At 37.3% G+C, this 25,784-nt stretch overlaps 1 protein-coding gene across 1 annotated transcript in view; it reads left to right on the top strand.

Annotated features, from left to right (window-relative positions):
- The first annotated feature begins 2,186 nt into the window (after window positions 1-2,186).
- LOC134672012 (carbohydrate sulfotransferase 13) overlaps window positions 2,187-25,784 on the top strand; it is a 100,826-nt gene continuing 77,228 nt past the window's right edge. Inside the window, exon 1 of the mRNA XM_063529913.1 lies at window positions 2,187-2,423. The gene's annotated coding sequence lies outside the window, so the exon portion shown is untranslated. The remainder of the gene's footprint in view (window positions 2,424-25,784) is intronic.

The following is a 25,784-nucleotide window of genomic DNA, read 5'->3' on the forward strand; positions in this document are numbered from 1 at the left end:
TTCTTATTTTTATTTATTCATTAAATATGTACAGCAAACTTTTCACTATATCTAATTATACATTTTAATGTAATTATACATTAATACCAGTCTTTATTTAATCTCGTCTCTGCAATGACTTGATACAATTGATACAAACAACACCTTACGCTACGTCTTACGTAGGCGAACAACGCGCGAACGCGGCGCGGCGCGGCGCGGCGAAATCAATCCTTTGATGCCCATAGAAGTGTCCTACGTAAGCGATCTCGTTGCGAACGCGGTGCGGCGCGATTTGCACGCGAATGTCAGGCGGCGCGGCGCGGCGCGGCGCGGCGGCGGCCGCTTTCGCCGCGCCGCGCCGCGCCGCGTTCGCGCGTTGTTCGCCTACGTAAGACGTAGCGTAACACAGCTGTCTACCTGTCGACGTACTGACAGCCCTTAATTTATTACGCAACCAAATTAGAGAGCCCATTGTTCCACATCATTATCATTGTTACATCATCTAATGCATACCGCGGCTCTTTGGTATCATTGCGGTTCTTCAACCAATAAAAACAGAGTTCTTAATAATACAGTAATTTTATGACTTTAGCGTTTTTTGCAGACTTGTTTATGATGTTGGCCCAATGAATAATCCAAGTTTGAGACCTCGAACTCCGAACGCAACATTGTCAAAAATCGAAAAAACCGCCAAATTTTCGGAGATTTTTAAGATTTGGGCGATTATAACCCTAAAGGCCTAGTTTTTGATAGTACCTTCTCAGGTAGTTTTTAAAGTGGACTAAATTTGCTACAATACGAAAATAGAATTGTCTCTGTAGAATTAGTAGTTTTCGAAATATAAGAGTTCCGGCCTGATGCTATAAGTAGTTCGTTTTTTTAGCATTAGAAAAAAGGTAAACAATCTTGATGTGTCTTTTAATTGAAAAACTCATTTTAAAAATAAGTTACGGCAAATATGTAAGAATTATGAATCTAATACGATCATATATATTCTTCTGCTTTCATAAGTAATAGTCTTTGATTTTTAAAAAGCGTTTTTCAATTAAAAGACATGTCAATATGTTTTACCTTCTTCCAAGTTCTTTCTAGTGCTAAAAAAACGAACTATAATTTGAGTAAACATTAATTCTTCTTCCTCTTCGTCGCGTTATCCCGGCATTTCGCCACGGCTCATGGGAGCCTGGGGTCCGCTTGGCAATGACTTGACGGAGGCACTAGTTTTTACGAAAGCGACTGCTATCTGACCTTCCAACCGAGAGGGAAAACTAGGCCTTATTGGGATTTTTATAAGTAATTAATGTCGTCCTGTCCTGTTTGTTTTGATATGATTATCTTTGAAAAAATGTACGTAAACAATTGGGAATAGAACAATGCTTACAGGAAAATTATTTTAAAACTCTCATTTACCTCTGATTGTTTCAACAGATGAACAAAATAATAGCCTAGAAAAGTTCTAGAAAAAAATACCAGTAAGCTAACTAATTAGGAAATACTAATTAATTAGTTATTTATACCTCGTTGCGTAAACAACTACCTACTCGTTACAAACATTAGATAATAGTTAATAATATTTGTTTAAGATTAGTTAACAATAAGCTACTAGACTTATCTGAGATAACTATTGTAAACTTTAACGAATGCACCACGCAACCTTGAACGAGTGACCATGAATCTCCGCCTGCAAGATTCTGCGCCTGTGCTCGTCTTGCGCATGCGCTAACCGCAAACCACGTTCTACGTCGCACTCTGTCGCACTTGTAAATTCGTACGCTAGCGTGACAGGGAGGCAACAAGTCGAACGTGGTTCACGGTATGCCCTCAGATTTCTATATAACACTAAACCTTATATCGTTTACGAAAACGCCAAAATTGTAAACCGCAAAATTTCGTCTAATGCAGGGATCCCCAACCTTTTTCAAAAAACAAAACAAGTACAAAATTATTACGAGTTGTATTGGGCTTATTTATTAGCCTTTCTGCGCCCCCCTCGCTAACACCCCCTTAGATAAAGGAACACGGAAATCCTAATGACTAATGACACGCAAAATTGTAGTACAAATTATTCTAAGCCGCAATCTTCGGAACGGGGTCGCTGACTGATCCATTCGCGCTCTTGGCACGAATTCGTTTCAAACTCGGCCCGGCTTCCACTATCGGGTGCTTTGCCAAAAATAAAGCTGCAGTGCAGTAGTGGTCTTGCAGCGAAACTGCGGGGTCCTCTCGCATTGTTATGTCAGAGGGGGTCGATACATCACAGGGCTCGGCAGTGTCGGAGCGCCGTCCGCGAAGCGTGGACGTCCCCACGCCGCTGCGTTCGCGTTGACGTTCCTCGCACCCGGTATATGTGAATTCGGTATAAACAAAACGGAACTTGGTGTATTATTGGTTTATGATAGACATTTCAGTTATAAGAAATATCTTGGAACGCATTTGGACCAGTATGTATGATTTCTTTAAGTATTTTAGCTCCGATTTGATGATTATGAAAATAGAGCCTTGAATTAAGAAAGAATTTCTACAATTTTACAAATTCTATAATATTTAATGCTAGGTATGGATATCACTGTTATGTCACGTGGATGTCACAGTCATAAAGCAGATGCATAATAGTGGAATTGGCCAGATAACCTTCACATGTTTCGGATGTCGCTGGCCAGTCTGACTCGAGAATAATAAATTTTATTCGTCTGCAGACCCAATCTCGTCTTACATAATTATGATAATCAAATACCACATTCCATATAATCGCTATTACACTTGTTTAGTATTAAAGTTTCGCAATTTTCGGACAACTGTGTCTATTAAGGTAAGTCTAAGTAGTATAGGTACCCAATATAGAAGATGACTTCAGAATTTAAACAATGGTAAGTCAATAAGTGATATAGCTACCTTAAGAGGTTGAATTTATGTTCAAATAAAATGAAAAGGAACTTACAAACACAACGTATATCTGAATCCTGAAAGCCTTATGTCTTAGCAGTAATAGATAGGAGGATCATAGAAAAAGCTTCAGAGCTTATCAACAGAGCAAACGTCGTCGTAAAAAATATATATCGTCGAAGTCCACAAATAGCAAATTCGCAAAAAATAAAGATCGACACTTACCACTACAACATATTATATATTTGACACTGAGTAAGTTTAGCAGAGACACAAAATAAAAAACATTATCTTTACTTATAATATTTACAAAATCAAATAAACAATAGATTAGGATTTTTACTCGTTAATGGCAAGCAAGCAACCAAAATACATTTGATAATACGTTCTCGTGTCATTGTTTTGTTGTGTCATTTGATGACACTTCCACACATAAGGAGTGGCGCGAAGATTTTTTTTGCTATTGACATTGATACAGTACTCCATGCAAAAAAAGGTTTGAAACCCCTGTTAATACATTTTTACCCATGTAACTAATTTACTACACTATAACTAAGTTTTGAAAAGATCGACAGCATAATCTGTGACAAAATAGTTTATTACCGATCAGTGACGTAATAAATTCGAAATCTAGGACACCAATACAGACATTTTGCTATATTCGGGAAATGAATTAGAGACTCACTAGATATTTAATAATAAAGATATGTGACGTTCCACGAAAAAACGTACCTTATGGCGGCTGTTGCCGCGATTCGGGAAATGAATTAGAGATCCACTAGATATGAAATAGTGAATATATGTGACGTTCCACGAAAAAGGGTACCTTATACCGGCCGGCGCTTACGTCGCATAGCGCCGCAATAATATTGAAGGGGCGTTAATAATAGCGTAAGCGCCAACCACCATAAGGTACCTTTATCCATGTGACGTCACATATCTTTACTTTATCGTATCTAGTTAGTCTCTAATTAATTTCCCGAATCACGCCGATTGTTTCGTTTTTACTACCATAATTATAACTTAGGCGTATTATTGCGGATTGCCACATAACTACTATTCTGAGGGCCTACCGCGAACCATATTCGACGTGTTGTCTCTCTGTTGCACTTGTAAATTCGTACTTAAGTGTGACAGGGAGGCAACACGTCGAACGTGGTTCGCGATAGGCCCTCTGTAATCTCAAAAACTCGTGTAACAATAACACGCGGGTAATCATTTCTCAGCGGATGTGACAAGATAAATTGTGCGTCTAAAAAAAGAAAATGGGCCCGATTCGGATTTTGAAATAGACATCTATTAGATATCTTTTAGACGTCACCAAGATACGATAACGATATTTTTAAGATCTAACCTGTCAAATTTAACATTTGCGCGATTCTGGAGATACTCTTGAACGATTTCCACAGGATATGACTTAGAGATCCAATTCACATCTAATAGATATCTTACTCTATCTAACGTAAAAGTGACATTGGTTGCCCGAATTGCGCTGCAAACGAGAACTAGTTGATATCTAAACTATAACGTATCTAGAAAGTATCTAGTACGTGTCGTCTCTTGTGAATATCTTGAAGTTCGAATACGGCAGAATAATCATGTTTTGCGTGAACTAAATTTACGATACATTAAGTTCACAGTTTTGGCACGCGTGGTCTCATTATGTTTATGTTTGTGTTCTTTGACTTTGAACCAGTTAGAAATTTGCATTCTTTAGTAGTAATAGTAAGATTATGTAGGTAATGAGTAATGAGAGTAACTAGATAAATACCTAATTATAGGTACGAAAGGTCAATGTTTAGAATATCGGTACCTACCATTAAGAACATTTATTGCAAGGAAGACCATAATAGGTCAAAATCTCTCTTAAGTATTTGTATACCTACGTGTACGTCACTTAGACATTGCTGTTCGATTCGAACTTTAACATACGTCAATTAATAGATCTAGAAACGACATGGATTAGATGTGTCAGTGTCAGTTGATGAAACGTCACATTTATATCTAATCCATATCGTTTCTAGATCTATTAATTGACGTATCTTAAAGTTCGAATCGGACCGATATTCAGAAAGGAAGATCTTCATGAAAGAGCTCGTAGACAGTCTTCCCTTATCTAGGTCTTCACCGCATTGACTTTTACTTTTTTAGTTAATTTGATAGTGGTCCTCCAAAAAAGCCTCAAAACAATGATTACGAAAACACTTGATTGGAATCTCTCTCCCCTCTGATGTAAGCGTTATCCCGGTTGCATCCATTTCTTTTCTCAGGGTCCGCTTTCCCAGATTTTCACCACCACTTCGCACAGTCTTCGGCATCTCTTTAGTAAGATCATTGGGACGCATGCCATCCCTCGCAACATTCAGCCAGAATCTACAGAGCTTACCCCTTTTAGCGGACCCAAAAAAATAAAAAAACGCAGGCATTATAATCAGGGTATTAAAGTTTCTAGACCGCCTATGAAATAGGTAAAATGCATCTCCCTAAAATTAATGCATCGTGACTAAATAAATTTTATTATTCCTCGTTATAGTAAAGCTTCAATTTATTCTGGCTTAGCTAATGAGTTTTTTGAACTCCTTATCTTAACAATAAAGAAAGTCGTATAAAGTCACAAAACTTGAATGGCGGCATCGCGTGACGAAACCAACATCTTATTGAATTGTAGCCATTTGTGGGTGTTGATAAATTATTCAGCTTTAACCAAAAATAAATTAGCTAGTGAAATAACAGTAACAGTTAGATAACATTAATATTTAGTGTTGAATGTAGTAATGTTTAGTTTTTATAGTTGCCCAATTTCACGATAGATGTCGCTGATCTGTTGGCTACTTCGCGCTATTAAGATTTTTCCACCGCCCCGTATATAGTCAATTTGGTTTCGGAATAAATGAGTATTAAGTTGTCAAGAAAGTGTTTCATTACAAAAGGTAGGAAGTGCAGTGCAAGTGTAGTCAGTGAAAAACTAGTTTTGCTTAAAATAAACTTTTAGAACTGTATGACAGAGTATGGGCCCGATTCGGATTTTATGTTTAAAATCTAACCTGTCAAATTTGACATTTGCGCGATTCTGGAGGTACTCTTGAACGATTTCCACAGGATATGACTTAGAGATCCAATTCACATCTCATAGATATCTTACTCTATCTAACGTAAAAGTGACATTGGTTGCCCGAATTGCGCTGCAAAAGAGAACTAGTTGATATCTAAACTATATCGTATCTAGAATGGATCTAGTACGTGTCGTCTCTTGAATATCTTGAAGTTCGAATACAGCAGTATAAGTTCACATCTCCGCTAAGTTGGCATCCGCTTGCAAGTTCGCAGTGACACTATGTCAGCGCCATACTTGACGTAGCAATGGGTGTGAAAACTTAGGTTGGTCGGACTCTAGGTACATAACTATCTATACATATATTATATGACACAGATAGGCGTTGTTAATCTAAATATGGTTGGGTAAGGTATGAGAAATGGTAGGTATGTCTTACAAGATCGCTTATTAGCATACCTGTGCTAACTCGGAGCACGAATTAGTCGAATACTATAATTGATGTTAATTGTTAAAGTTTATTGACGTATATTATAAAAGTATTGTTGGAAATTCTGTATTACTGTAAACAGGTTCAATGTCATGTCTAATATCGAGCCTTTTAAGGTAAAACACTTTAATACTTACCATCACTTTAGTGTTCGTTCGTGCTCCGGGTTAGTACAGGTATGCTTATTAGCGGCGACACTGAGGAAAACTAGGTACAATCAAAATTTATAGCAAATCAAATACCGGGTGTGGCTGTAACATGAGCAAAAAAATTAACTGTAGGCTGTACTCCTCATACTGGCCAACATTTGTTCAGCGACTTTTAAAAATAACTTGTGGTTTGATTTTTAATACACTTTAAAGTTTATTCTAAGACGCAATGTATTGCGAATTTTGTTATGTTTAAGGCGTGACATGCAACGTCAATCACAATGATATGGTGTGGCGATGGCGTCCATTGAAGATCATATTTATTTTGTATGAAAAATAGGGAGTCAAATTTTTAAAAGTTGTTGAACAAAAGTATCACCGTTTTAGGAGTACAATCTATGTTTTAATTATTTGCTCGTGTTACAGGCCACACCCGGTATAGCACATGCTCTATCTGTACATAATATACATATGTTTATTTAGCAATATATATTATTGCTTTCATAACAACATTATAAAACTGAACTTTGAAAATGTGTCGTTCTGTATAAAAGTGGTCTTTTGGGCGAGGGGCACTTATATTTTGGGTAGCCTCGTATTTGTAATATAAATTAACATAAATAAAGAGCCAGTCCAGTTAGGGCTATTAGTACGCCCCTTTTTATACCGAACCACGCTAACATTTAGTATTTCAACACACCATCTGCTACCATAGGCCTCCAAATTCTAACATCGTAAAGTTCCTAATACCAGGCCTATGGAACTCTCCGCGCGAGCTCGGATTTATACCTACGAACCTGCTCCCGTTCACGGTAGAAAAGCAAGCCAGTTGGTTGCCACACGCGCTCACGTACGCACGTCACCGCGCGCCGCACTGCATTACTGCAGGGACATATGACCTTTTAAAATGACTATTTCGCAAACACTAACGCATACTCGTAATTGGAATATTAGGTATAATTTGAGATTTAGCTTTCCTTTTATTTCACTCCGCTGATTAAGTAGGTATTTATTTATCATTTCTAAGCGTCAGCAACCCTAGCGTTGTGCCGGTGCGCGCGGTGCGGGGAGCGGCGCGTCGAAGGTCACTCCATTGTATTTTTGTGTAGGTATCAAAATGGTAGGTATTTGCGTTTTGTTTGAGAGATAAGTATCTGTTCGTAAGAACTATTATATAATCTGTGCTAATAGGCAGTTAGTTAACATTTATCAATGACTTCATTCACAATGGCAGCTACCGTACCGTACCTACGTATAATTTTCCATTCATTAGCTGTTCAGAAGAAGACAGGTATTTTCTTACGCCCTTATTCATAAACGCACTACAAACCTCAATTAGATAATAATCGTCTGTCCTTATCTGTCATTTTGACTTATTACGTATTTGTAAGAAAGAAATAAAACATAATTAAATAAGGCCCGATAAAGTTTTATGAATGAGGGGGTTAGAATACAAATTTATTTAAATAAAGTTTCCTTTCGATAGCGGCTACTCGGCGCTTTAATTATGGTGGAGGGCCTGGGATTATCGACTATACTCTGTATCTTTAGGCATTTAAATAAAAGTAAACAAATAATTTAAACATAATAATACTAAACATCAAAAACGAATAATTTGTACATATGTGTAGTTATAACATTTATTGGTTAACCAACCAAATACAAAACCGCCTGGATCTGTCACTGAACAACCTGACGTTAACCTACATTATTTGATCGTGTAATGTTTTCATCTACACTTAACTGGCTTAAGGAGCCATTTGGGGGTAGATTTTGTTTACTCTTTTTTAAATACCTAAAGATATAGACTATAGATAAGACGAATCAGTGATAGCCAGATCGCTCAATAGCATCGATTTCTCAATAGTACAAGTCACTGAAGAGGACGCTGCATCTTATCGTGATCGCGAGATAGGGGGGACTGTAATAGGCCTTTTGGAAGATAGCTGAAAAGAAGAAATTGAAAATTTCCGGGTGGTGGGTGAATGAAGATTTGAAAATCTTATCAATTTTATTGTGTATTGTCACTGAACAAGTGAACAGTTAACATTAAAATAATATTGAAATGCCCAGAATATCATAGTGGAAGTGACATTGACATTACAAACACTTGCGGTGTGTTCTAATTATATCAATGGAACTAAGAATAGAGAACAGATTTAGTGCAATAATTTATGCGCAGACGGCGGTGGCGGCAAAGTTCATTCTAGTTTCTCGTATTTTCGTCCGTTTGAATTTCAACTACATATGTGTAATTTAAAAACAAAGATTTTTTTGTTACTTATACCATAATATACGTACCTATACCAAAGTATTAAGCGTATTCTTCAAATCACCGTCATAATTGACCATTTAGAACCCTCAACTACCAAAATACTTCCAGAAAAAGCTTCCTTCTTTAATTGGAAATAGTAATCAGGGACAAAAGTCATGACAACAAAACATAAAATAATTAAAAACACACGAATTCATTTTAAAAATATCGAAATAAGTAACTGAATTATTCCTCTGTACCTTCTAAGTAAAATATATCTACTTACGATTTATGATGCGATGTAAATACTGAGCCATTTATAATGTCATAAATATTTAGACTGATAAATGTATCAGTAAAATAATAAACACACTAAATAAGTACATATTACATAAACAGAACGTACAGAACGTATTCAGTAATTAATATTCATGAAATCACGAAAATGTAAATATAAAACAAGGTAGAGTTGGACCAAAAAAAGTCTGCAGCGGATTTGATGGCCCACGCAGTGCAAGTGTAATTTTTAGGTCATAATTTCATAGAAGTTTGACGTTTTAAATAACACTTTCACTGCGTGGGCTATCAAATCCGCTGCAGACTATTCATGGTCTGACAATAAGTAATAAGAGTTGTCGGCCGCCTGTACTTACTAGAAACGAAGGACCTATAATTTATAAATTAGACGGAAAAAATATAAACTGCGGAGTCAGGAATGTCATAACCTACAGAAAGTGCAGAACTAGCTAACATAGTTGACTCCGGGCTATCAGTTGTGTTGTGCCTAACGAGAGGCCGAGTTAATGCAACTATGTCAGACTGTTTCGCATGGTGCAAACATCTCTGGAAAGTTAGAAGCCGGATGTTTTAGCTGACCTGACATGTGCTGCCAACTCGCCAACAATTACCTATAGTGCTATAGTGTTTGTGGACAATTGCTTAAGTATAAACACATTGCCTAGTCTTTGTTGGTAAGTAATAACTAGAATCGGACCTTCAAGACTCTAAGACTCTACTCTAAGTAGCAATTTCATAATTAATGTCTGGTCTGGGAGACATAGAAAAACTCCAAAATGCGCGTTTTCCCAGAGCCGTTTCTGAGATTCCCGAATTATATAAATGAACAAGAATTGCTCGTTTAAAGGTGTTAGCTTTCTTTGTTATTTAAATCGGTGTAAAGTTAGCTCAGACGGACTTTATAATTTACAGCAAATAATATAATTATATTGATGTGATATTGGAGACGCTCATATCGTGGATCAGATCAGATATCACATAAAGCAGTTGTTGTATCTATACGGTTAGGTAGATACCCATACGTGTTTTATAACCAAATCTTATCAATATCTTTCCAGCGTCCCCGGCAGCCATATCAAGCATGTATTATTTATTGTAGCCTAACATTTAGTACCTATGTCCTTAAAACTTTATTTTCATTAGGTAGTTTACCATGCATTGCGACAAATAAATGATTATGATTATAATTATCACTTTTTATCACCTAGCCCGGATCCTGAAATATTTACATTTAAAAAAGAAGTACATTGGAAATGAAGCGTCGATACAATTATAAATATTATATCTCTTCAATAGATTCCTCATTGCAGGTGTGCAATATTATTATGCATTTTAGAGTTGTTAGACGCAACGCAGCGTTCAGCATTCACAGTAGGTAATCTGATCACGTCACGTGTAAGTGCGTTGCCGTACTTTAATAAGGGAATACGCTCTTTTCTTGAAGGTACAATAAAGTGCTACGACCGACTACTTTCTGTTATAACGAATCTTCTTCTTCTTCGTGTTCTTCATTACTGTAGGTCGTGCCTGTCTTGAAATGCCTTCACCGAGGCCTCGACGAGCTGCTTCCATTTCACCCTGTCTTCGACTTGTCTAAGGGCAGCAGTGACAGTAAGTCCTGTAATGTTCTTTACTTGATCGGACCAACGGGTGGGTGACTGTCCTCGGCCTCTTGCCATCCACTTTTCCAAATTCGAACGTTAGTTATAACGGATATCGACCCTCTAATTTTAATTTGTAGATCCACCGCACTGTGTTTTGCATGGAGAACATTTCTTTTGTTTCTGGATGAGAGCCACGAGCGCGACCCTTGCCAAGGTTTCTTCACATGTAGGTCGACAACAACACAAGAGATATATGACTGGATTTTCTTTTAAATTTAGGTAAATAAGATACTCTGTCGCCGTACAGTCGGGTTAAAATAGATAGTGACGGTCTAAGTGGCCAAATATAAACATAGGTATTTTTATGGTTACAATAGTTTGGGTCGTACCAATAGAGTTTTTCGGAACTTATGTAGGTACGAAATATCATTTGATAATTTTGATTTTCACAAGTCCTTACAACTCTTACAAGTTGGCATAGAATGACTATCTATCGCCTTATTTAGATTTAGTATCCGGCATTCGATCTCTAAAATCTGTTATTACCTACTAGAAACACATTTTGCTTGTGTAGATATTTTAGGTATATATTATACGTTATACCTACGTACTTATATAAAATAGTTAGACAGGCGATGGATGATAAACTAAGATTAAATCGACATAAATTTGTTATTTCGTATTTGCCTCTTTTAGGAGTTTCTTTACCAATGCTTTGTATGGGAAATAGGAATGTGCATTGATTCCTATTTCCCTTACAAAGCATATCGTGATCAAATATCACGCAAGATATTGTTTCACTACGATATAGAAACATGGCTGGCACACCGCAAAATTCAATCAACGCAGAATATTGACGACCGGTCTGACCTAGTGGGTAGTGACCCTGCCTATGAAGCCGATGGTCCCGGGTTCGAATCCTGGTAAGGGCATTTATTTGTATGATGATACAGATATTTGTTCCTGAGTCATGGTTGTTTTCCATGTATTTATATATTATATATATCGTTGTCTGAGTACCCACAACACAAGCCTTCTTGAGCTTACCGTGGGGCTTAGTCAATTTGTGTAAAAATGTCCTATAATATTTATTTTAACATTATAAACTTATAATGTTAAAATATTATAAATAAATAAATAATATATAAATATTATAAGTAAGGTAGTTACCTTACTTTGTTTTGTTTTCAAATTGTGATTTGAATTTGTTAGATGGGCTTATAGTAAATAAGTACCGTAAAATCGGACTTCCATATTCTAACGTTACCTTCTATGTTAATTCTAGAGGTAGTTAAATATGTTAGGCTAAATTTAGAAAAGTTTCCGAGGAAAATATGGACAAGCAACCGCTTCCAGGACCAGAGGCGACACGACCTAGATCTGCCGAAACATAGATTAAGAAAATCTGCTCTCTGCTTACACATACTAGGACCTAAACTTTATAATAAGATCCCAACGAGTCTAAAAAACGTTCGCACCAACTTAGGATTTATATTAAAACTGAAGTCGTTTTTAATCCAAAAGGCCTATTATTCCGTTGCTGAATTCTTGGATGAATAGCTCGACGATAACTATTATTTTTAAATTTTTATGACATTCTGAGAATTTTATTGTTGTATATTTCTTTTTGTATTAATGTATTTATGTTTGACTTCCATCTCGCATACGTATGTACCTAATTATAAGATAATAGTCCGGGAGCCGGCTGCATGAAACAAACCTCATCAAAAAATAGAATATACCTACCCTGTAGAGGTACCTGACATTTAGTAGATTCCAACGCACTTGGTCGGCCTAGGCTTAACCTGGCAGATTTTGTACAAATGGCAAAAACGTTGGACAAAAATTCATCAAAAAAAACCTCATCGAAAAATACCTGACCTTGAGGACAGTAAAAAAAAAGTGGTCGGCCTCACCTTAGCCTGGCAGTTTTTGCAGTCCGACCAGATTTATTGGGTCACGTGAGAGCTACAATTTACCTCATCGAAAAATAGAATGAAACAAACGGATTATAATAGCTAAAATAAGCCTGTTGACGTATGTCTTGGTCGGCCTCACCTTAACCTGGCAGTTTTTGCAGTCCGACCAGATTTATAAAAAAATCATCAAAAAATTTTTATCGATAAATCGTATGAAACTTGTATGGTACGATAGCTGCCTTTGAGGACAGTAAAAAACAAAATGGTCGGCCAAATCCTGTGTTTGCAGGTTCCTGCGTCCGACCAATTTTGTGGTACCACGTGAGAGCTACAATTTACCTCATCGAAAAATAGAATGAAACAAACGGATTATAATAGCTTAAATAAGCCTGTTGACGTATGTCTTGGTCGGCCTCACCTTAACCTGGCAGATTTTGCAGTCCGGCCAAATTTATAAAAAAATCATCAAAAAAATTTTATCGAAAAATCGTGTGAAACTTGTATGTTACGATAGCTGCCTTTGAGGACAGTAATAAAAAAATGGTCGGCCAAATCCTGTGTTTGCAGGTTCCTGTGTCCGACCAATTTTGTGGTACCACGTGAGAGCTACAATTTACCTCATCGAAAAATAGAATGAAACAAACGGATTATAATAGCTAAAATAAGCCTGTTGACGTATGTCTTGGTCGGCCTCACCTTAACCTGGCAGTTTTTGCAGTCCGACCAAATTTATGAAAAAATCATCAAAATTTTTTTATCGAAAAATCGTATGAAACTTGTATGGTACGATAGCTGCCTTTGAGGACAGTAATAAAAAAATGGTCGGCCAAATCCTGTGTTTGCAGGTTCCTGTGTCCGACCAATTTTGTGGTACCACGTGAGAGCTACAATTTACCTCATCGAAAAATAGAATGAAACAAACGGATTATAATCGCTTAAATAAGCCTGTTGACGTATGTCTTGGTCGGCCTCACCTTATCCTGGCAGTTTTTGCAGTCCGACCAGATTTATAAAAAAATCATCAAACATTTTTAGCTGCCTTTCAGGACAGCAAAAAAAAAGTGGTCGGCCAAATCCTGTGTTGGCAGGTTCCTGTGTCCGACCAATTTTGTGGTACCACGTAAGAGCTACAATTTACCTCATCGCAAAATAGAATGAAACAAACGGATTATAATAGCTAAAATAAGCCTGTTGACGTATGTCTTGGTCGGCCTCACCTTAACCTGGCAGTTTTTGCAGTCCGACCAGATTTATAAAAAAATCATCAAAAAATTTTTATCGATAAATCGTATGAAACTTGTATGGTACGATAGCTGCCTTTGAGGACAGTAAAAAACAAAATGGTCGGCCAAATCCTGTGTTTGCAGGTTCCTCTGTCCGACCAATTTTGTGGTACCACGTGAGAGCTACAATTTACCTCATCGAAAAATAGAATGAAACAAACGGATTATAATAGCTAAAATAAGCCTGTTGACGTATGGCTTGTTACGGGCGGCTTTCATAAATACAATGTGGCAGTGTGCGGCAGAATCCACTTGCATCAAATTTGATGCAACACATTGTGGCTGGACATTAAGAGATGAAATGTATAAGATCAAATGGTTTGAAGGACACATAACGCCTTTGCAAGTCGAAGAAATAACAATAAGATAATCACTTAATATATGTGAGGTTATCTTGTGTATTTTTATTTATTTATATTTATTGAGAAGTTCAACAGCGTTTACATTAAATAATATACAAAAAACATGAGAACTTATAGCATAGCCAATAACAGAACTTCCTGTAATTTATACATAATAAAAAATCATCTGTGGGTAGACTTGTAACTTGTGCTGTACAAGAATCGTAAATATAACTTAATTTGTAAGTCTTTAAGGTACAAGGAAAAAGAGAAAAAATTAATAATAACTGTAAACTGGAAAAAAAATCCTAAAATAGTAGGTATAGCTCTAATTTTGCGTAAACAATAAATAAAAAATAGTAAAATAAAAATACATACAGTACCTACATAAACGAGCGAATCTATTAGTTTGTATGCATTTATTGGAATTTATGTGTTCGTGTGTGTGTGTGTGTGTGTGGGTGGGTGGGTGTATGTGTGTAAGTGGGTGTGATAGTGCGTGACTACCAGGAAAGTTGCTTTGCAATTTGTGATTTGAAAACACGTCTGGAGGAGAAGAAAGGGTCAATGTTTTGGAACGATTTATTATAGGTACGTGCGATTCTACTCAGAATTTAATAGAATAGAATTTTGGCCATAATTGGTACGATGACAGGGAATATGGAATAGTGTGGTGTGACGAGTTCGGCGCGTGGGAGCGCGGAGCCCTAACTGTGACAGCAATCCAACGCAGTCTAGATGCCCGTTGAGAACATCGTGGAGGAACATTTTACCATTTATTTAAATTTTGGAAGGATCACGTGCAGTTTTTCCTCTTATATTACAAGTGTTCGATTGAAAACTAAGCTTTGGCGTATACCTGGATCACCTGCACGTACAAGAAGGCGTTTCATATACGCCCGCCCATCAGATAGGTACACAAAGTCATGATGCGTATGGAATACAGCATGCGTGGTCCTATTCTAGCTGTCACGTGGTATCACAAATTTGGTCGGACTGCAAAAACTGCCAGGCTACGGTGAGGCCGACCAAGCCATACGTCAACAGGTTTATTTTAGGTATTATAATTCGTTTGTTTCATTCTATTTTTCGATGAGGTAAATTGTAGCTCTCACGTGGTACCACAAAATTGGTCGGACACAGGAACCTGCCAACACAGGATTTGGCCACCCACTTTTTTATTACTGTCCTCAAAGGCAGCTATCGTACCATACAAGTTTCACACGATTTTTCGATAAAATTTTTTTGATGATTTTTTTATAAATTTGGCCGGACTGCAAAAACTGCCAGGTTAAGGTGAGGCCGACCAAGACATACGTCAACAGGCTTATTTAAGCTATTATAATCCGTTTGTTTCATTCTATTTTTCGATGAGGTAAATTGTAGCTCTCACGTGGTACCACAAAATTGGTCGGACACAGGAACCTGCAAACACAGGATTTGGCCGACCATTTTGTTTTTTACTGTCCTCAAAGGCAGCTATCGTACCATACAAGTTTCATACGATTTTTCGATAAAAACATTTTGATGATTTTTTCATAAATTTGGTCGGACTGCAAAAACTGCCAGGTTAAGGTGAGGCCGACCAAGACATACGTCAACAGGCTTATTTTAGCTATTATAATCCGTTTGTTTCATTCTATTTTTCGATGAGGTAAATTGTAGCTCTCACGTGGTACCACAAAATTGGTCGGACAGAGGAACCTGCCAACACAGGATTTGGCCGACCACTTTTTTTTTACTGTCCTCAAAGGCAGCTATCGTACCATACAAGTTTCATACGATTTTTCAATAAAAAAATTTTGATGATTTTTTTATAAATTTGGTTGGACTGCAAAAACTGCCAGGTTAAGGTGAGGCCGACCAAGACCTACGTCAAAAGGCTTATTTTAGCTATTATTAACCGTTTGTTTCATTCTATTTTTCGTTGAGGTAAATTGTAGCTCTCACGTGGTACCACAAAATTGGTCGGACACAGGAACCTGCCAACAAAAGATTTGGCCACCACTTTTTTTTTACTGTCCTCAAAGGCAGCTATCTTACCATACAAGTTTCATACGATTTTTCGATAAAAAAATTTTGATGTTTTTTTTATAAATTTGGTCGGACTGCAAAAACTGCCAGGTTAAGGTGAGGCCGACCAAGACATACGTCAACAGGCTTATTTTAGCTATTATAATCCGTTTGTTTCATTCTATTTTTCGATGAGGTAAATTGTAGCTCTCACGTGGTACCACAAAATTGGTCGGACACAGGAACCTGCCAACACAGGATTTGGCCGACCACTTTTTTTTTACTGTTCTCAAAGGCAGCTATCGTACCATACAAGTTTCATACGATTTTTCGATAAAAAATTTTTGATGATTTTTTTAAAAATCTGGTCGGACTGCAAAAACTGCCAGGTTAAGGTGAGGCCGACCAAGACATACGTCGACAGGCTTATTTTAGCTATTATAATCCGTTTGTTTCATTCTATTTTTCGATGAGGTAAATTGTAGCTCTCACGTGACCCAATAAATCTGGTCGGACTGCAAAAACTGCCAGGCTAAGGTGAGGCCGACCACTTTTTTTTTACTGTCCTCAAGGTCAGGTATCCTACCATACAAGTTTCATTCTATTTTTCGATGAGGTTTTTTTTGATGAATTTTTGTCCAACGTTTTTGCCATTTGTACAAAATCTGCCAGGTTAAGCCTAGGCCGACCAAGTGCGTTGGAATCTACTAAATGTCAGGTACCTCTACAGGGTAGGTATATTCTATTTTTTGATGAGGTTTGTTTCATGCAGCCGGCTCCCGGACTATAACACTGACAATGTATGATTAATACAAATAAAATGAATATGAATATGAATATGAATAAATGGGGTGAGTAGGGATTGCGTGGAGAGTTGGGTTATGAATGGGAAGAGAAGGGATGCCAGGGGGGTAAGATGGTCTTTAAAGGCTACTGCTACCTAAATAATGTATTCCTATTACAAATGGAGCTATAGTGATATTCATAAGAAAAAAAAACGATCTAACTATGTTCCAAAACCACCATTGTATGAAATCCCATCCCACCTCAACTACGAGGTACCTACTACTGGGTGAGGAAGGATTTTGTGTTTATCGGTAAAATTATGAAATGGAACTACCCAAAATCATAAAAAAAACTAAAATACAAACGTCCGAAACATTTCTTATAGATACCATTCAGTTTACATTATGTAAAAATAAAATGTTATCGAAGTTTGAATGTCAGTTTTCTCCCTACTCACCCCATTTTACGGTATGCGTTGTTTCAATGAGAATAGGTATTCCCAATATCTAATATAACCCACATCTTTATCCACACCCAAGTCCAATTGAGAAGCATTTCCACAAAAACATTCCTCTATCAATACTGGTAAGTATCCTTGTTGATCTGACTAACAGTGTATCTGGCACAATTGATAGATAGGCAAGATTGATTAGCGCTCGATAACGGATGCGGCTATGAGACGGCGGCGTACTTAACTGTCACGATTGTTTGAGCTACGATGAGGGAATAATAGGAACTGGAGTAACAGAACTGCTTTATGATAATGATAGAGAGATGAAGGCGAAGCGCTGGTGGCCTAGCGGTAAGAGCGGGCGTCTTGCAATCTGGAGTTCGCGGATTCAAACCCCGGCTCGTGCCAATGAGTTTTTCGGAACTTATGTACGAAATGTCACATACGGCTGTACGAAGTGTAGAAAAATGGAATGGGAAATTGATTTCTATATGAACAGGATGTTAGCGTTTTCCTTTTAAAATCTCCGTTTGACCTACATACGACCATACGTATTTTGAGTTGATTTGCTCTAATTCTTGGGTTCCGTACCCAAAGGGTAAAAACGGGATACTAAGACTCCACTGTCCGTCTGTCTGTCACCAGGCTGTATCTCATAAACCGTGATAGCTAGACAGTTGAAATTTTCACAGATTATATATTTCTGTTGCCGCTATAACAACAAATACTAAAAAGTACGGAGCCCTCGGTGGGCGAGTCCGACTCGCACTTGTTCGGTTTTTTTATAGCTCTTGGCAAGAGCTGAAAAGCTTAACGCTCTTGATGCTAATTGCTATCCAAGCTAGTTGGCAGCACTCTTAGCACGCCTGTTGACTTCTCAGACCAATTAGGTTAGTTAAGTTCTAGCTTAGCCTGGAAAACTTCGCTACAGTGTTACCTATATTAGAGATGCTTGCTAATGCTGCTTGATAAAAAAAAACACTACATAGGTAGACTAAGGGTCGCTTGCACCAAACTATTCGTATCGTTAAAGAGTTCGCTAAATATATGTATGGAAAGTTTCACAGTAAAGCGCCGGGGCGCGCCGGCTGACGTTGATCAGTCTGTCAAATGTGGTTGGTGCAACTGGCCTTAGATTCACCTAAAAAGAATGACTTGTAGAAATAGTACATTATTGTCGAGGCTCGGAAGTAGCTACTTGCAGGCTGAGGATTCGTTTTAAACGGACGACCTTGGGAGTCCGTTTAATTGAATCCGAAGCCAGCAAGTAGCCTTCCAGCCGAGTCATATATAGTGCTTTTCTCAAAAATGGTGCAAGAAACATAAATATCATAGAAACATTTTACAAAAGCAACGTTCTTACGTATATATTTTCACAGAGAAAAGCCCTTGCCGCCTTTTTATTTTTTTTATAAAAAAATAGAAGTGTATTTTTCTGCCGAAAATACGCCAACCTATTTAAGACAACTAAATAGTCGCCGTACTAATCATCTGTTTGGCTGTTTAATGGGCCTGTGCCTTCATTTGATATGGCCATTTGAACTTTTAAAAAGTTTGGAACTCGACAAATAATGGAATTTGTATGCAACATTGCAGTCCCAAAATCGCGACTGCAATGTTTTTAACTTTTTAATTTTTGACTGACCATAAACTCCGCGCTTCGCGACCTATTTTTTAAACGGCAAAGTCGACTTTGCCGTCCATTTTTGAGAAAAGAAAATTAAGAACCAATTAGGTACCTGAATGGGAATGAAAATAGCACTATACAGGTTGTTTGGTACATCGTTTGCCAAAATAAAACGGCAGATATTAGGTTGAGTCATTTGCTTTCTTCTCAGGCCTAGAAATTTTTAATTTGGCGCACATTTTTTTTTCACTTCTATGCAAGTTTTTCCCTAATTTTTACTTGCTTAGTAGCAAAAAAAACCATAGCCAATTTTGTTTTTCTTGGCATGAGAAGATAGCAAATGACTCAACCTATCCGCCGTTTTAATTTGGCAAACGATGTACCAAACATCCTGTATATATGAAATTTAAATAATAAATAGTACTTATACCGTCAAAATAAAATCAAGTCCTTAGAAGTTAAAGTAGTGCTAGGAATCAATAATATGCATTGAAATAATCGAATAGCTCAGTGTAACAAAATGCAAAACAACATTCAAACTGACTTTAGGTAACTAAAGTAGCAATAAGAATTAATGGATACATACCTACTTAACTAGTAAGTTAGAGCCATGTTCTATTTATTTAACTAGATTGTGTTATAAAAATCTCGGATGAACCCACTGAGGACAATTAAATCCAACACATTGCAACACAGCACATTAAGTAGTAGGAAAAGTATTCAGAAAAATCTGTTGGAACCCAGCTGCTTAATTAGGTACCATCACGATCCACGATTGTTATGCCATTTAGTGTCCCAGCTAAATTGGTTGATCAATACTTGCTCTATGGAATGTCCAATTTAGTTAGAACCCTAAATGGCTCAACATTCCCGTGTGGTGACTGTACATAGAATTGAATTTTTTTTTTTACTAAACCTATTACAAATTAAAACTTATACCTATGTATACTTATTATATGTATACTGATTTAAACTAACACGATTTTTACTCATACTTTTATAACTAACACTGGACTTAATCGCGAAAAACTTAAATAAAGGCCATAAATAAACTTAAGTTTTACGCGATTAAGTCCCGTGTAGTTATAAAAGTAAGAATTAAAGTATATGTAGACATATATATTTTTATTGATCACGTTAAAAATTTAAAGCGCTCAGAAGTATCTATACGAAGTAATTAAAACACAGTAATTCTAATTTTTCTGTTGCTTAAAGTATTTTTTGTTAGTGTATTTAAGCGACAAACTGGTCTGCAGTAAAAAGTCGTGGGATACCACACAATTAAGTGGATTCATTGACAAAGAACTGCTGGCTAACTGACCACAGAGTATAGAAAAATAGGAGGCGATATAAAAAACAATAAAGTTGTTTTATTGTTTATACTTGGGTCAAGCAGATCTTGTCAGTAGAAATGGCGGCAAATTTGAAAAATGTAGGCGCGAGCGCGACGGGATATATTCTCATAGAAAATTTGAATTTCGCGCCTATTTTTTACTGATAAGATTTGCTTGACGATCTATACCTCTCAGTTTTCCTTTAGTTTATAAACTCTTTCAAATAATTATGTACATAAATGAACATTATAATATGCTTTCCGGATATAATTAGGCAGACTAATATTTATTGTGTCATGATGTACTTACGTAACAAAAATAATTTGAGAAAAAGTTAAACACAAATTATTTTGTAGAAATTTGGCAACTGTTTTCCAAAAAATAAAGTAAACTCCTAAAACTTCCGATATCTATGGTTACCAGTTGGTGCGTGTCGGCATTAACCGTTTCATCGCCAAGGTTGCCTGCTGAATGCTACAAAATAAACTAAACTATTCCGAACTGATTGCATTCAAAACAAACATCTATTCAAGAGCTTTTAATGACCTTTCATGACATAGCGGTGATGTCACCACCGGTCTGTCGTCTGTCAGTAAGGTCAATCGGTCTGGAACATTTGAAGCTGATAATCGAGTATGTCAAAAGTGTCAAAACATCCTTTATCACAGAGGCTTCTTAAATATAAAGTTCAATTAGATAGGTAATTTTTTTTTGTCATAAAATGCGACATTTTGAGACTTAAGTATTATAAATCCCGCAGGTCCTACAATAATCCAGAATCCTCATAGACACTTCTTTAGCAACAGAGTAGTCAAAGCTTGGAACAAACTCCCAGAGGACGTAGTATCGGCCCAAAGTGTCAATGAATTTAAGAATAAACTAGACAAGCACAATGCAAACTCTACTCAACACTGAAAACTCGGTTGATGGCTCTAGATACAGGTATTATCAGTTATTTCAACTGCCTGCCTGCTTAACAAATAATAATAATAATAAAAAATAGCAATATCTTCTCCCTGTTCCATCCTTCACTCCAGCTCCGAGAAGATAAGAGAGACTCGGCAGGACTCATTTCCCTCTTTCTTATAACAGAATAAGGGATGACACACGCTAGACCGGGCCGTGCCCGGACCGGGGTGTCCGACATGACATTTTCTATGACGGCTGATCGGTGATCACCTGGTGCTTTCCATAGAAAACGAAGCTCCGGAAGCTCCGGCCCGGCCACGGTCCGGTCTAGCGTGAGTCATCCTTAATTATGTCATGGAATTTTCCAATAAAATTCGTGACGTACCTACCTAATCAAAGCGATAGCTAGCGTTAAATAGGGATCCTGGTTATTGATTAAAATATACGATTATAGATTAGATTTATTTTCATAATATATTACGTAACCTACCTAAGTACTTATAATTCCTTTAGATTTAGACAACGGCTATCTTAATTGGATATTATTATAAGTTTATTATGTTTGTTCTGTACACGTGTCTGTGGTTAGGTACGTATCTGATGACAAAATATTAATGTCAATAATTTTATAAAATGGACGTTTTTCCGCCAAATAATGACAGGAAGTAATCTAGACGTGGATGGATGGTGGTGTATGAATCAAAATGCGATTAGATTTATATAATAATCAACTTTTATTGAAAGCTAATTTTAAAAGCTACTACATCCAGTTATAGCACAGAATGAAGAGAGCGCTGACAGCGCGTCAAAGACAAACTTATCCTAAAATGTTGCAAGCAACAAATATTAACACTAAAGCTAAGTATACAATATTTTATAAGCTATGTTCAGACTTGTCCTGAACATAATTGGGCCGGGCGAGTTGAGTTAAATTTAAATTTACAGATCAAAAACAATAATTTAACGAGACAGACAATATTTAGTCAAGAGGTAAAGGACACAGCTTAGTAATAGGTCTGACATACAATTTGTCCCCCATTTTCACCTCGGCCACTCTGACTCTACCATCCTTTCCAGGAAATATCTTAACTATGCGGCCCATTGGCCAACACAACGGAGCAGTGTTTACATTTTTCACAAGAACTAAATCACCTATTTTTAAATTTGGTAGGTCATGCTTCCACTTGGGACGACTTTGCAACTGACAGAGGTAGTCTTTAGACCACGTTTTCCAGAAATCCTGCTTTAATCTAGTAACAATGCTCCAAAACTTTCTTAAGCGATTAACTGGAACTTCAGTTAAATCAACATCTGGGTAACTTGTTATTGCCGTACCAATAAGAAAATGACCTGGTGTCAAGTATTTACCCTCATTAGGATCCAAGGATAGCAAGGGTCTCGAGTTCAAGATCCCTTCAAATTGAACGATCGCCGAATAGAGTTCCTCAAAGGTTAAACAATGATTTCCAACCACACGTTTTAAATGGAATTTGACACTCTTGACTCCGGCTTCCCAGAGGCCTCCAAATTGAGGCGCATAGCTTGGTATAAACTTGAATGAAATATACTTCTTATTACAATATCGATACACAGAATCTCTATGTTCATTTGAACATTGTAAATCATACAATTCTTTGGCTGGTTTGCAGCACCTTTAAAAGTTTTAGCATTATCACAATAAATAACTGTGGGCATGCCACGTCTAGATATGAAACGATCGAGACATGCTAGAAAGGTTTCAGTTGTAAGGTTCGACACTAACTCTACATGTATTGCCTTTGTAGCGAAACACACAAAAAGGGCAATATAGCTTTTTGTAACAAGAGGTCTACGTATTCTAGCCACTTTCGTGCTAAATGGACCACAAAAATCAATTCCGACATACTGAAAGGCTCTACTAGATGTAATCCTCTCTACTGGCAAAGAACCCATCAACTGCTTTGCAGCTTCAGCCTTCAGACGCAAGCATGTGACACACTTGTTCATAACTTTCTTTACTTCCCTAATACCATTAATTATCCAATATTTTTGAGCTAGGGAACTCAGAACAGCTCTGGCACCTAAATGCAAAAGACGCATGTGCTCCGTTTTAATCAATAACGAAGTAAAAAACGACCCTTTCGGGAGAATAGGCGGATGCTTTCTAGCTTGCGAAATGTCTGCATTTTGCAGCCTGCCGCCCACGCGAAGGACACCGTGCCGGTCTACGAAAGGATGTAAATCCGCTATCCCTGATTTAAGAGACCTACCCGACAGCAATGTTTCTATTTCGTTAGAAAAATGTTTCCTTTGCACATTTTTTATAATGACAATTAATGCTTCTTGAAGCTCTTTAGGGGTTAGCAAAGTAGAGTCATATTGATGACCTGACTTTGAAGCATTTTTATAAAAGCGATAAATATACGCTATAACATGTTGAAGCCTATGTAGACTAGAATATTTTTCAAAGAGATTCGCGAAGGAATCGTCCCGCTGACTAACATTGCAAGATAAACCTTCGTTAATATTAATATCAAATTTCTTATCATGCAAGGACTGACTGAGAGCCTTGCTATCAAATGCAGGGTGCACATAATCCCTGTGTGACAAATATTCAGGGCCGTGCCACCACAATTGCTTTCCTTGCAAGCTTTGGGGCTCCACTCCGCGGGAAATTAAATCCGCGGGATTATCGCATGACTTTACATAGGACCACTGATCCTGGTTTGTGAGCTCTAGAATTTTCTTCACCCTATTATTAACATAAGTATTGACTTTTGTTTTTGTAGACTTGAGCCAGCACAAAACTATTTGTGAGTCACTGTATAAATATGTATTATGCTCAAATCTAGCCTTTAGCTTTTCGCTGACTCTAGATGCCAGCTGTGCCAAAAGTAGAGCACTGTTTAGTTCCAGTTGTGGTATAGTAAGGCTTTTAGCCAGCGGGGCAATCTTTGACTTGGCACAAAGCAGTTTCGACTCTACACTTCCGTCTGATTTAAAAATTCTTACATAAATGCAACAACCGAAAGCTTTGAAAGACGCATCTGCATAACCCACTAACTCTACCAACTTACATTCGTGACTATGCACGAGCCTAGGCAAGGAGACTCTACCCATCATTTTTAAATTAGCAAGAAATGTTTTCCATGCTTTAAGTTCGGCATCTGGTAAAGCTGTATCCCAGCCCAAGGGCATAGACCACAAATGCTGCATAAATATTTTTGCTGAAACTATGATAGGAGCTATGAGACCTAAAGGATCATAACATTTTCCTATAAATGAAAGAACTGTTCTTTTAGTATGATTGGTATCCTCATCATAGGGGGGACACTCAAATGTTAAGGTGTCTGAAGTAATATCGTACTTCAGACCTAAAGTTTTTATCACATTACTTGAATCTAGATTTATTTGCTCAAAGTACTTCAAATTTTCTGGCAAATCGTCCAGAACAGCTGGGTAGCTAGAGCACCATTTAGGTAATTTGAAATTACCTAACTTAAATAACTCAATCAACTCATTTTTAAGTTGGTAAAGATCATTGATATCATCTGAATCTGCTATGACATCATCTACATACGTATTATTTAAAATGGCTTGAGACGCAAGCGGGTAATCATGTCCAAATAATTTTACAAGCTCTACCAAACACCTAGTAGCTAGAAATGTAGAGCTCTTTAGGCCATATGTAACTGTCTGAAGCTGAAGGCAGCGGATGGGCTGGCCAGGACTATCCCGCCAGAGGATATTTTGAAGGCATCTATGTTCCGGGCTGACCAAAATGCACCTAAACATTTTTTGAACATCACATATCAAGGTGAATAAATAGGTCCGAAACAAAATTAATATGTCAAAGAGCTCACCCTGCACCACAGGTCCATTCAGCATGACATCATTGACAGACAGCTTATTTTTGGATTTCATGCTCCCGTCCATCACGACACGAAGCTTTGTACTTTTGCTGGCCTCGTTGAAAACAGGATGATGCGCTAGAAAGCTTACAGGTCCATTCAACACGTCATAAGGGTTAATATTGACCTCCCTAGCATGTCCCAATTCAACATAGTCATCAATGAATTTTTTATACTGCTCTAGCAACTCTACATTTTTCATTAATTTTCTCTCTATCGAGTAAAATCTTTGTAAGGCAGCCGAAAAGGAGTTCCCCAAATTTAGCTCACCTAAGGGTTGTTTAAGGGGAATGTCCACCTGAAATGTGTTATTATTCAAAGTAACAGACTCCTGAAATATTTTTTCAGCCTTTTCATATTCATCAGAAACCTTTTGTTGGGGTTCTGGCACCTTTTCGGCTAGCCAAAATTGATTCATAACATTTTCTAATTTTGTACTGTCACTAACAGCAAAATTTGTTACTAAAGCAGTGTTTGAGATATTGCCAGATTGGTTTATCTTGCCACCGACAACATAGCC

Source organism: Cydia fagiglandana, chromosome 16 (assembly GCF_963556715.1).
Source record: "Cydia fagiglandana chromosome 16, ilCydFagi1.1, whole genome shotgun sequence".
NCBI lineage: Eukaryota > Metazoa > Arthropoda > Insecta > Lepidoptera > Tortricidae > Cydia > Cydia fagiglandana.